Raw genomic sequence first — 14113 nt, 5'->3', positions numbered from 1 at the left:
TATTTGAAAGGCTAGGCTTAGAAAAATCAAAAGTTCCTTCATATGAATCTGTGCAGTGAAGCAGGTATGCAAATTTTGTTTCTCAGTATTTTGAACAACCTTCTGTATCTCTTACCTATCAAGATTCTTTCCTCTGGTCTATGAAAATCTCTGTTATGTCTGTCCTTTAGCGTCTGCCCATGGAGCTCCTGGAGACTTGCACCACATCAGCAGTGTGGTCTGTGCACTTCTTGGTCATGTTTGAATTCTTTAATAAAACAAATTGATTAAATCACACTGGAGTGGGTCACTAAAGAAATTATATCCTAAATTTTAGTATTGCTGATAGCCATAAAATTGTCAGCCTCTGAGTAGCACAAGGTGACAGTCTTGGCAGTAGTGACATACTTGTCTGTTTTACTAATAAATATACATTTGCATTTATCTTTGAGACCTAGATGATATATGTGATATTTCTGGCATCTCATGTTTCCTGTGGAAAAAGATGATCTGATTTGTATTCTGTAGCTAAAGCACCTTAGTATATATTGGAACAGTGCTTATGTCCTGTTTAGTAAACACTATAAATGCTAATAGTTAAACTGCCATTTATTTACACAAATGCAGTTACAGAGAGTGTGTGAAGAACAAAGTACCAAAATGGGCTAAGTGCTGCTGGTGACTCAGCTAATAGTAAATCTGTCTTATGAGAAAATGCCTCTGAAAAGAAATGCTGAGCTGCAAAGTGTTGTGTATTACATTATGTCAGTAGTTAATTGATACTGCTAATAATGACTTTAACACATACTTGTAGTTTTGTGGTTGTGTAGAATTAGTATTTAGCATGTGGATATTTATTAATTTGGCTTGTTATGACCAGATGAAAGCATTATGGATGGCAAGGTAATGTAGAATCTGACACTAGTGGTCTGGCAGATACAGGTCTTGTACTTATTTACAAACTGTACTGCATGTTCCACCTGACTATTACAGCTCTCATGCTGGCTATAACTCAGACATTATCTGAAATTTAAGCTGTTGGAGTCCTTGAATATCTTTGTTCATGAATCTCAAATATATATAAACTGAGCTTTTTATCTTTGCTGAACTAGTTTTGTGGTAAAATGATGGTCTTAAACTAGACATCAGAAATGAAGTAGCAATAATAATTAATTTAACGGGTTGGTATTTAGAGTTTGTGGGGTTTGTTGTAGCTTATTTTGAATGCTGTGACACTAAAAATAGCTGAGATCAAATGGAAAGGATGCTTTTTGAGCTAACACAGAAGGAATTTGTGCTATATTTATACATTTAGCAGCTTTTTCATTATTGTTTTAAGTGTTTTATAGCTAATGATTTTTATTCAAGTCTTCAAGAGAAAATGTACTTTTCGTGTTTTTTTAATAACAACGAACATTGCTTTACTCTTTTAACAGTTTACTAAATAGTTTGTCTGACATGTATCCATACAACTTCCAAACAGCTACTGTTCACAAATAAATCAGAAATTAAGGTGTCCCATGGTGTTCTAAAATGTTATCAAATGAATGTGCTTAAGTAGACATGACATTAAGTAGACATGAAACATTTTGCAGTCTTACCACACCAGTCTATTTTAGGTTTTGAGCTGTGAGAGTAACTTTAAGTCTCATAACTTTTCCTTGAACAAAAGCAACAAAACTTTTCAGTGGCAGTACCTAAGAGTGTGGTGATTTTTGAGAAGTTTTTCTGAGGAAGCAAAACCAAGAATTGCTGAGATATATAGAGGGAAGTTATAGAGACGGATATGTTGGAAGCTTTCTCCTCTATCAGAGGAAGCTGCAAAAAAATTAAACAGTGATAATTTTTCACAGATTCAGTTTATCTGTGTTTTCTTAAACTTCAAAGTAAATAGCTTTTATGTACCCATCATGATGGTCAGGGTCTTTTCCTTGAGTCATTAATTTGTATTGATACTTGCTGATTCTCAGTATTTTTACATTATGGGAGGGTTGGTTGGCAGTGTGACAGAGGAGGACAGGGAGATACTTATCATGTCACTGAATGGCCCTGGTCAAAAAAAAATGGAGTGCCAGCAGCTTCAGGTCACTAGGCTTCCAAAATAGTACTGTTGCTGAAACTGGAAACTTGAGATGCAAAGTAGAAACAAATTATTGGCTTCAGTCTTGGTGTACTGATTTGTCCTGTCCTTGGATGTGTATACTTGTCAGATATGATGGATTTTAATGCACATAGAATTTCTCCCATCTCACATGAAACCTTGTGTAGAGAAGGCAAAACACCTTCAGATATAACAAAACTCAAAAGGTGTTCTTCACATTAAAAAATATCCATAGTGTTTCATTGTCTGAGCTAAAAGTTATAATCTTCAAGGTCCCCAATTTCCTTTTAGCAGTGGTTTCATTTGGTTTTTTTCATCAACAGTGGTTTTTCCCTGCTCCTTCTGTTTCTTTAAATAAAAAATTGGACTATGAACAAAGCTTTTTTGCTATGGATTTCCTGATTTTTTTAGCTTGGGTTGGGAGGCTGCTTGTTCTGTATTACATTTTCATTTCGATAGTAGGCAAGCCCATTACTGCTGAAAATAGCTCAAATGTTCTTAGAAAAAAAAAGTCAGCAGCTTAGACTCTTTCTCTTTTTCTTTTGCAGACTCTTGCATGTGAGTTAAATTAGTGTCTTGAGAGAAACCTTCATAAAGGGCTAAATAAACAAGGTCTACATATACAGAAATTTCTTCCTTTTGCTGCATTTGAGACACAGCTAAACTCTTCTGTCTGGTAAGTCATGCTTTTCTTAAGGATTTGTCTTTCTTCCTGCCCTTACCACTTGAATTCTTGAGTTTCTAATTAGTGTTCAGAGAAAACCAGCTTCAGCTTGCTGGTAGTTGTGGTGCATTCTGTATATGAAGTTCAAAGACTAATCTCCCAAGGCATTACTGTGCTGCTTTTCCAAACTTCAGGATAGTATCTATGATTCTGTATGGTACTTTGGTATACAAGGAGTTAAATAATTTACTTTGTTCTCATGTCTCAAGTCTTGTTTGCTGCAATGAAGGAATTAAATGTTTTAAAGCAAAAGTGGTGATTGTTCTTTCTTGGATTTACCTGTTAACTTAAGAATGTGTATTACAAAGTATATTCAGTGTTAAGTCAGAGTTTGAAAATAAACTTTCCCAACATTCATTCATATCTCATTGATTTTTGGTTTCACCTCTTGTGGATAAAATAGGTTGAGGTAATTAAATATAATGCCTTAGTTTTCTTGGTGATGTGTCTATTTCATGAGATAGTAAGCAGACTTATCAGTAGTCTTTAATTGATCATATCATTCTGTTACAGTTCTGTTAAAGGTACGTATGTCTTATAGTTTCTTTGGATTTTGATTGTACAGCTTGAAACAATCTTTCCTTTTGATTATGAGGTATTGAGTTTAACCCAAAAAAAGCAAGTTTGTCCTCTACCATCTATTTTTATTCTTTATTGCAATAAAATTAAGAAAGTCTTGGAAGAGCAGAATTTTTTTTTTGCTCTGTGATGAGGTTTTTCTAAGCAGTTGGCTGGCATTAGATGGCACCTTATATATACCCAGTCCATCTGATTTACAATGAAGTGCTTTGGCTTACCACAATTACTGTTTACTTACATACTGCATGCCCTAGTTCTGCACAGCTCATTTTGCAGGCTTTGCTATAGCCCTAACGTCACCTTATTTAAAAAAAATATTTCCAAAACCCAGTATCATATTTAAAATAAGTGTTATATTTAATGTAAAGCACTATTACTGTCTTTTCATAGAAAAAAAACCCAAATGAAAAAAAGATCAACACTCTTACATAAAAGCTGTTTGGAGGCTTTCCAATTAATTTAAGTTTTAGTAAGAAGCTTTTGTTCTTGTTTTGGGATAAAAAGAGAAAAACTGAAATGGATGTCTAGATATCTTACTTGTCTTACATTGATGGTTTTCATATAAAAACATGTCCAAAAATATAGCTGGAGGAGAAATTACACATAAATAGACTGCTTGACAGACAAAATATGTAGCAATTATTTTCCATTAAAAACAGTGTTTGAACTGTTCAAAGTAAGGGCCAATGATGGCCTATTAATGATCACTTTTTAATTCATGTAAGTTTGAATTTACGATGTATTTTGCACTTAATTTTTGAGTAAATAACATGGCTGACTTAGAGGAACTTGTATCTGGCATGCTAACACAACCCAAACTTTAACTGAGTGAACTTGGCACAAAATTCAACTTGAGAGGAAATCTCAGGAGAGCAGTGGAATTCCTTTCCTTGAATAAGTATACCTCAGCATTCATGGGGAACAAATGGTAACATTTTGTGCAACTTTCTGCTTTTGACAGTGTGTCTTTGTTCACTTCCCAAAAGGGGTGTCAAATGCATTGAAAAAAAAACCCCAAAACTTTCTTATTTGAATTTTTTATTTTATGTAATTATATGCTTCAAAGGGACCCATTAAATCTGGGATGGCCTAAAACTGCTGTTTATAACTCTTTGTGTATGTAGAAAAAAGGCTGAGTTAGAACAGTTTGGTTACACAACTGTCTTCCCTCCTTACTGTCTTTGTGAACTCAAATAGAAGGGTAGGAGGCAGGTGTATCTATAAGCATTTTATGATGGAATTATTTTATCAAAGTGTCTCAGAAAATGTTGTCTTTTTGCCAATGTAAGCGTTATCTAAACATAATATGATATTACTGAACTGTTACCTTGAGAAACAGGGGATCATGATAACTTATATTTCTTGTAAAAAGCTTTGAGCTGAGAAAGACCTTAATGTGCTGTTTAGTCATGATGTTACATGGTGTGATCTTCTGTTCATTTACTGACAACAGTGGAGTTTTATGGAAGCTGTTCTGTATGGGGCTCTCATCTATGATCTAAGCATATCAGCAGATCATAAGTAATACAGTGAAAAGTGCATGGATTTAATATGTATCAATGCTGGAGAAGAAAAAGGTGTTTTGAAAACTTGAAATCAGGATCTGGGGATAGAGGAAATTAATCTGAGTAAAAGGCCATCATGCAGCTGTCTCTTCCTCACATTAACCACAGACTGAGGATATACCAGAATGGAGATACTGAGAACATTCATATGTGAGTTGTGTCTGCCCTGGGCTACCTGGCCATGTGGTGTCTTCAGATGGCAATACATAGCTCTGGAAAAAGTTTATTATGTGATTCTGCATGTAATCAGCTGCTCTAGAGGGTTGCAATTTTTATGGCATCCTGGTTATCTTGTGTCTGCAGTAGTGCAAAATTGCAGTGCCTCTTTGTTGGCTTTGTAGCTTAGGCTGTGCTTAACCTTTCGATTGATCCAAATGGAACAGGAACTGGCAGGATTCCCAGCTTCTCACAGTAGCCTCTGCTCATCATCATTAATCTGTGGTTTGGGAGAAGAGAGTAAAATTAATCACTTTATTAATATTCAAGTACAGCAGTCAGCATCTTTTGTCGGATTTAATAATTTTAACTATAATGTCTAAGCTTTAACTTTTCTGAGAAAACCACTGTCTTTTTAGATAAACAATTTCCACATTCAGCGACTTTGAAAGTATTCATTTTCCATCTTAAAAAAAAAAAAAAAGTAATAGTTGCAAGTCAAAAGCAGGTACTTTTGCATATGAAAAAATGAATAATTTTCACTTCTGCCCCAAGCCTTGAGTTTCATTTGATTCTAATTTGTGTATAAGTTTTAAAAATACTGATCTGGAAATAAAGCTGCATGATACATGGCAGAAAATTCACCCTTATAGTCACACACAGAATGGGTAAGGTTGGAAGGAAGTACAGTGAGGTCATCTAGTCCAACATCTCTCCACTTGTGTGCTTGTACTTTATTGAGAAAAGCATGCTTTTAAGCACTTTCTCTTCCTAAGTAATCTAATAAGTATGCTTTAATCTGTTTTCAAGGTGGCTCGTGTAAGGCATTATCTCTTTATACTTGTAAGACTGCATTTGTCTCCATAATATTAATGTGTTAGGAATTGGTATGTTTCCTTAGTGACTTATGCCCCTAAATGTTTAATGCTGTTAGGATGTTTAATGCTGTGTCATCTGCAGTGCTGGACATGACTTGGGTATCTAGACTCCTTCCACACTTGAGACTGCTAATTACTTGTTTCCCAGAAAGGTTACCTGTAATAGTCATATAGTATAAATGCATTTAGAAAGGAACTGTCCTGGTTCAAAGGAGATTTTTAGCATGTGTATCTTCCCTAGTCTTTGCAGAAGCAACAGGTGAAAAATGTAGTAGCCGTCCCTGAAAGCCCAAACACCAAATTCCTGTGTGGAAGTGGCCTCTCAACTTTGAAAGTGCTCCTTGAGGCACCTGCATAAGATTCACTTACTTGTGTGATTTATCTTCATAGATCTAGTAAGCTAAGACATGAGGTTCAGCTGAATGCAGCAGAACTGTAGGCATGACCCTGGATCTCTGTGAGGCCTCTGGACCTTCTGGAAAGCAGTGGATTTCTTCTCTGAAGTCAAAAAAGGTTGAAATAAGAAGAGAGATCAACAGTTTATATATCTAATAATGTGCTATTGTCTTATTTAATTCCTGGGAGGGAAGGAAGCAGAGTTGGGAAGGCAAGCCATGTTGCTCATGTAAAGGGACAGTTGATTTGGAGAACAAGTCCTCTGTCTTGGTAAGATTTAGTCTTTCAGAACAGCCAAGTTCTGAGCAGTGGATGGAATTTTTCAAGAGTTTTCCTAGCCTTCAATATACAGAATTAGCTAGTTGATCTTTCCACAGTGATGGTTAGTCAAATAAAGGCACTTGGAACTTGCTGTTAGAGGTCTATTGAATCTTGTAAAATTACCTTTTCGTTTCTACTACCCTCCTGGGTGATGCACAGACATTTCCAGTGCTGAAAAGGGAAGCTGACGGCTGGTTTTTGGAATGTTACAGTTCAGGCCCAAAGTAAAAGTTTAAAAATGAGAATAAAACTCATGTGAGACTTGGTTAAAAACAAGGATATGAAATGTGTGTGCCTTAAACAAGAAAGTTAGATGTTATGGCTTAAAGTCTGGGGACATTATAATGTACGGAAAGATTCTGCTTCTTCCTATGACAAAAACAATGTTTGAAAATGACCTTAGACTTCTGTAAGCAGAATTAAGTTAGTATTGAAAGTTTTTTAATATCTTCCTTAAAGTGTGTCCCAGCTTTATCTGCAAGCAGGTTCCTAAAAGCCTACCTGTATAGCAACAGCTGAGTATTTAAAGCTGTATCACCACTTCTTAGTGGTACCTCTTGGAGTAGCTAACAATAATATGTTCACACAAAACAGTGTGCAGTAATGGCTTTGCATTAAAGGAAAGATTCTTTATTAAAATTGAGCAGATGTACAGTTTAATCTTCTACTTGAACTGGAATTCAATTTTGATTTGAGGGTGAAACTTCTGAAAAGCACCGCTATCAAATTGCTCTTTTTAAAAATAAAAACAATACCACCCAAAAAAACAAAACCCCAAGAAAACCCCAAAACCTTGGAATTAAAAGGCTAAAAAACATAACTAGGCAAACATCTGAATTCCTAAAAGGCATATAGATGTATGGCAAATGGCTGTCTGAATTACTTCAAATCCTGTGTAGTTTGTATTTGCTGGTGCAAAGGTGGCTATACATTGACCTCTCCACCCCTATCTATATTTCCCTCCTTTATGTAAATAGAATAAGCATAAATCCACTGACTTGGAAATAATTGTGTGGTTTCTTGCTTTGTAGAAGCTGACTTCATGGCAGTCCAGCACGGTGTTGATCTGTCTTCCTGGGATCTAGGAAGTCTCATTGAAATGACTTAGTGCTTAGATTTCTGTAGTGAGATGTGCCAAGTGTTTGGTTGTAAAACCAAATGATTCATGAAGATTTGCAATTTTCTAGATAGGTATTAAAATACATATATTAATAGTAAGGAATGGATAGAACAGCTGGAATCAACAGAGTGCTGACTTCTAATCAGAATTTGAACAAAAACCATTCAACTTATTTCAGATTGAAATACTATTATGTGACATAGGTAAGGTGCATGCTTTTGTTAAATTTTCTGATCTCTGTATTCTTTAAGGCCAGGTAGAATGAAAAGTAATAGTGTGACAGTAATGCTGTAGTATTTGCAGTCTGCTCTATTCTTAGCAATAATATTTAAGTGCTTGACCAGAATGTTTGTTTAGAGTTGTAGAGCTGTTTCCAGTTGAAATCTGGGCTCCTTTGAGGAAGTCATTTACAGGCCAGCAAACACAACAGAGCAAGTTTGAAAGACCTTTGAGTCAGCTGGTTGAACTACTTATTACAAAATGTTTTTTCATTGAGTTCACTAACTTGTCTGTCAATTATCTGACAAACCAGAGTGGCCTGGACAAAGGTTGCTCGTATACTTAAGGCTTTAAAAGGTCTGTGTGTGTGTCTGAGCCTTTTGGACTGTCACAAACAGCTCTGCTCTTGCAGAATACTTGCTATTCAGTGCTGCAAGCTCTGTCTACCTGTCTGTGCTAAAACTCCATGCCAAGATTGCTAGTGTAACCATGCAAATCACTGTTCTGCTGCAGGCAAGTGAAATAAAGAAAATAGCCTCAAAGTTTAGCATAAGACTGAGTTGAGATCATGGTAGTTGGTTTGGCCCTTCAGATATAACTGTGCTACTGACAGGAGCTGTGATGTGTCAAACCATAGGCTTTCAGTCACTTCTTTGACAGCTACTTCATTTTATGCTGTTATTGGCAAAGTGTCATTACCTTTCACACACTGGCATCAGTAAAAGTCACTGTGATTATTTTGTGTACAGCGTTTACATGTTGTATTCACACATGGTTTTCAATCACAGCAGTTTGGTCTATGTGAAGGCAGTGAAATGCTTTTGTCCATTTGACACAGGCAATTCTCTGCTGGCAAAGCATGTCTCCTGAGATGAGACCCTGTGTGTTTCAGTCTGGCCTGGCCTCTTCTGTGTCTGGAACGAGCAAGACATTTACACTGCTCTATCTCTCTGTGACTCCAGGGTCAGCCCAAGATATATTTATCAATGAACACTAGGATGGTTTTGGTTTTGCATTCAAAACATTAATTCCAAAACATTCAAAACTTCATTCCAAACATTTTTTGTGGAATAAGTACTGGTTTGTTTGTTTTGTTTTTTTCCAGGCAATTATGAGGATTCAAGTGGATATTTGCAAAAATGTGTTGGACTGATTGTGACTAGGTAGAACTTCACACTAGATTAGCACACAATTGGGAGATGCTCAGGTAGCATTAGAGTATAAAGAATTAAGCTGATGTGTCATACTTCAAAATCTGTGGTACAAAAGTGTTGAAACCCTGAAGCCTGAGAGTTTTGAACATTCTGTGCTTTCTGACACTGACCCCCAGGAGAACACTGCTTTTAACTTGAGGTTGTGAAGAAAGCTTCCAAATTTTAGTAATGGAGTTAGAATCACAGGTGTGTGTGATTCTAACCCATTGCACAAAAGACCTCCTTTAGAACCAGATGTCTTTGGGCTTTTTAAAATAGGCTTATTTCTGACCATAATGATCTGCATGAGAATTATCTGATTTCTGAATTATATAATTGACTTAGCTGTGGATATGAATTTATGGGAAGAGAAAAGAACAACAAGCTATAAAAACAACAAAAATCTTTTTCTCTATTCTTAACACTTAATTCAGGCTGCTTATCAAATTTTGTTTTTTTGAATAGTTCTACCCTGATGGTTGTGATACATATAAAACTGGATTTTTTTGTTGTTGTTGTTGCTTTCTAATGGATTTCAGAACTTGATGACCTTTGCTGAAAATAACTTAAGTAGCTAGAGCTATAACAAGACACAACTTTGTGAGTATACATGGTAAAGGCTCATCTGTTTAGATGGTATTTATCATTCCACAGATAGGCTAGCTAAAGAAATAGAGGAAGTAGAAAATCAGTCATGAAGGTGAAATATAAAGCTTTCCTAAACTATTATTTATAGCTAATTATGAACTTGAGCAATATTTTTACTATTAAAATATCATTACTCAAATGCATGTTGTGTTTTTTAATCTATATTGGAGGTGCATATTGGAGCTGTTATACTTTTTTCTCTGTTCATACTGAAGGGCTGTGACAGGTCAAACTAGATCTATAAATTTTCCAGGCAGGTGCCCTGACTTTAGTGGTGACTTCATCATATTCTCTCAGCATTATTGCTGAATGTTCAGTGATAATTTCAGTCTTTAGGTTGCAAGTACATTGCTTTTTGCAATTCAACTGCAAGTGAGGACATGGTTATTGTTAGTTCGATCCTTTTGAAGGTTTTCTTCATTTTCATATTTGCTATGCCTGCCTACTAAGATTCCAGTAAAAAAAGTTTTCTTGGAACCAAGAAAAATATACTGCTTTAATAAAGAAATTTAGCAAAAATGTTACTGCTAGCTTTTTTAAAAAGTGGTAGACCAAGGTCATGGTACAGTCATGCTCAAACATTCTGCTCATTAATTGCCAGGATGCAGTTTCAGTGCTTGAAAGGGTGGAGAAATTCAAAAGCTTCATTAAGACCTTTGGTACAGTCATCTGTTTTTCTCTGATGTTTTCTGCCTGTGAGCTGGAAAGCTTCAGAGTGGCTTTCCAGAGCTGTGTCTTGGAGAGCACTGGGACACACCACACTGCTCTGCAAAGGTGAGGGAAGGGCAGCTCCCTCAGTGGCTGTGGTGGGGCAGGGTACCTCAGGATACAGGTGTATCCTCACACATACCCTTGTGGCAGTACCACTAGCCATTCCTATAAATCCATCAGTAGGTGTAAAGGGTAGTTTGTTATGCGTGAGGAAAGCCTAATTGAAGGAGAGGAAGGAAGCAGGAAGTTGTCTCAAATTTTTTTAATGTTACAAATAGTTCAGTGATTGTCAAATGGGCATTTAACTCTATATGAACACAAGCCCTAAGCCAGCTTCAGTCTTGATTGAATTTACTTTTTTGAAAGTAAGGGGATTTCAGCCTTGTGGTAGACAAAATATTGTATCTGAAGGAATTTTTCATATGCTTCAGGATGCTTGGGTGAATAGAGATGCTGTTGCAAAGTAGATTTTGTCAGTGTAAGCTTTCAGTTGCTTGGTTCTTGCAGGTGCAGCATTCCCATTTTCTGCCTGGCCCTCTATTGCAATTTTTTTTAACAGTATTCCTTTTCACGTTGACAGATGCTTAATATTGGGAATTAAAATAGTCCTTGTGAGGAATTAGTTCTGTTTAGACCAGGCAGTGTACATGAACTCATTCTGTACTGCTAACACTGCAACTAAATTTCAAATTACATTTTAAATTTGGTCTCATTTGGTGGCTTATATTTTCTGTTACTGTATTTTAGAACTTTAATGCAGCAGTGACACATTTTAAGTCATACTAATGGTAAAAAAAGTTTTTAAAACTTGTTATTCTTTTGGGCTTTGCCCTTTTGCTACAAAGCATAGTGTTTGTTACAAATGGATATACCATTCTTTGGAAATGACATTTTCTTCATAACTGAGTAATTTATTTTGTCCCTATTTATAATGTCTGAATTTATTTAAATACCATAATTCACCTTTGTGGCCATTTCTTATTCTTCTTTTGCTTTTACATGGTAGCAGGAATATTATTGATATCAGTGTCTAGAGAAATGTAAAGGTTATATAGCTAAGAGCAAAATCTTTTTTTACTGTTTTTTTTGAAGCTGCAAGTTGCAGAGCATTATAGTATAAAAATTAGAATATTCTGGCAGGAGATGGTATAAGTAGAAATACTAAGACAAACTGTCTTTCAGAATTACTCATATTGCATATGAAGTCCATATGAACTGCAGGCCAACTATACTCACATTTTCAAAATAATGTTTAAATCAATCTCACTTACCTAACTAAAAATGTAGATGCAAAAACGGGCATTAAGTTTTTGGTCCTAGTTGCAGGATTAGTTCTTATTTATCCCACATCAAGTGATCAGTAGACCTAACATGGGGGAAGCAGAAATGGCAGGGAAAGGAGATGCATCTTTCCTGGTTAAGACAGGATCCCAGATTGAGCTGAACCAACTTTAAACTGTGTAATTGTCTGTCTTTGGTAGCCTTTGTAGGAAATGGAGAAAAATTACTGGCTTGTACACAGCCTTCAAATGTAAAATACCCTAGTAGATTTGGATCAGTAGTCTTATCTTTGAATAAAACATTGAGTAGACATGCATTTTTGTTTTAAGATTGCTCTGAGATGTACAGTTTATCAGAATCTACTTTCTGCATAATAAAAATTAAATTCCAGTAGTATTTTTAAATAAGTCATACCATTAACTTTTAGAGCAGAAGATCAGGGTGGTATTAACAAATGATAACTCTAACCTTCTTGGGCCATTCCCCATAACTGCTTTAATGTGTGACAGAGCAGTGTTGTCAAAGGGCCAGGCAGGTTCAGATATTTGCCTGTCATTGCCTCCTGAGGAAAGCTTTGTTGATCTCTTTCAATAGACAGGGATGAAACATGGGGAAATAAGCTATCATCACTAAAAGTTAGCCTGACTTACTTTACCTTCATGCCACTGCATGGTCCACATAGACCATTTTTTCCCCCTTTACCTCTGAAAGAACAGATGACTTGAAGTTTCAAAGATATCACTGCTTTGTGGTGTATACTACCATGACTGCCATGCACAAAATATCATGTTTTCCTGGATTCATGTAAAGTTGAAATATGTTGTATGAAACCCCCATGCATGTCCACAATAATTTTCTTGTATATTTTACTAACTGGACATCTTCAGTCTAAGAGGTTTTTTCTGTGGGGCACAATACTGCAGGAGATGCTTCATGGCTGCCGCATAGATTTGCAGCCAGTGGTGTGACCTTGCCTTGTCCCTCCACTTGCATGTGTCTGGATGACCTGGGGACTTGGAGCATTGCATAGAGAATGTGCTTGTGCTGTAGAGACACTAACCTGGAAGCCAGGCTCTCCACTTTCCTTCAGCTGTGGAATTCGTCTTACCTGAAGTCATTAATGACTTCTGTTTAGTCCCAGGATGTTTGGTTTGCTTTGGGTTTTCTTTTCAACAAATGGCTGGAGCACATCTCCTGTGCACACAGGCTTAGGGAGTTGGGGCTGTCCATCCTGGAGAAGAGAAGGCTCCAATGTGACCTCCTAGCCCCTTCCAATACTTAAAAGGGACTTACAAGAAGGCTGGAGATGGACTTTTCATGAGGCTGTGTAGTGACAGGACAAAGGGGAGTTGTCTTAAGCTGAAAGAGAGTAGGTTCAGGTTAGACATTGTGGAGAAATTCTTTATTGTGAGGGTGGTGAGGCACTGGCACAGGTTGCCCAGAGAGCCTGTGGACTCTCCATCCCTGGAGGTGTTCAAGACCAGTCTAAATAGGGCTCTGAGTAACCTGGTCTAGTGGAAGGTTCCCAGACCATGGAAGTAGATGATCTTTAAGGTCCCTTCCAACTCTAAGCATTCTATGACTCTGTGAAAAAAAATCTTAAAAGCCTGTTGGCAAGGATATATTTAATTTTTCTTTTTTGCCAAAACTCCTTTTAAATCTTCCCCTTTCCTCCATATTTTTCACTCGGTTCAAAAGTAATCATTCTTAATATTTATCAGGTTGGTTTTGCACAGGATGACTGCTTGTGCAGTACTTCAAATAAAGCTCATTTCAGGAGTAAGTTTATACCTGATTTCATAACAAGGTATATTACACCAGTTAAGAAGGTGATGAACTCTAGAAGTGATAGGAGTGACTGGGAAGGCAAACACCACTGCAGCAGTTTTTGTGCCAAAATAAGTTCATTATTTAACTATGTCTTTTTTTTTTCTTCTGCTGGGAAGATTCTTCCCTAAGGACTGTACCTAACATATACAGTAAGTTGGTTTCCTATAGAGTGCATTTATTCCTTTTTTCTTTTCAGGTAAGATCTAGCTGGGTGCTGATGACCTCTACTGCTTGACCTACACATAAAAAAAATTGCCAGCACAACTCCTTTCTCTGTCTCAGTACAAGCAGCACCAAAGCAGTCATGAGGTACAGGATTACAGAAAGTCAATAAAAGCACACTGAAGCAGAGAAATCTCTTAAATAAACCGTATCTTCCCACACTCTTGAAATGCCCTGTTTTTAATTCTCT

The 14113-nt window shown here is 36.5% G+C and overlaps 1 protein-coding gene across 5 annotated transcripts in view; it reads left to right on the top strand.

The window, feature by feature from the left end:
- Positions 1-14113, top strand: part of SORBS2 (sorbin and SH3 domain containing 2) — a 204180-nt gene that overhangs the window by 74928 nt on the left and 115139 nt on the right. For all 5 annotated transcript variants that reach the window (XM_056489226.1, XM_056489219.1, XM_056489223.1 and 2 more), the window contains one exon: positions 2629-2756. The gene's annotated coding sequence lies outside the window, so the exon portion shown is untranslated. The remainder of the gene's footprint in view (positions 1-2628; positions 2757-14113) is intronic.

Source organism: Oenanthe melanoleuca, chromosome 4, assembly GCF_029582105.1.
Source record: "Oenanthe melanoleuca isolate GR-GAL-2019-014 chromosome 4, OMel1.0, whole genome shotgun sequence".
NCBI lineage: Eukaryota > Metazoa > Chordata > Aves > Passeriformes > Muscicapidae > Oenanthe > Oenanthe melanoleuca.
This window is presented reverse-complemented; position numbering and strand designations above follow the sequence as displayed.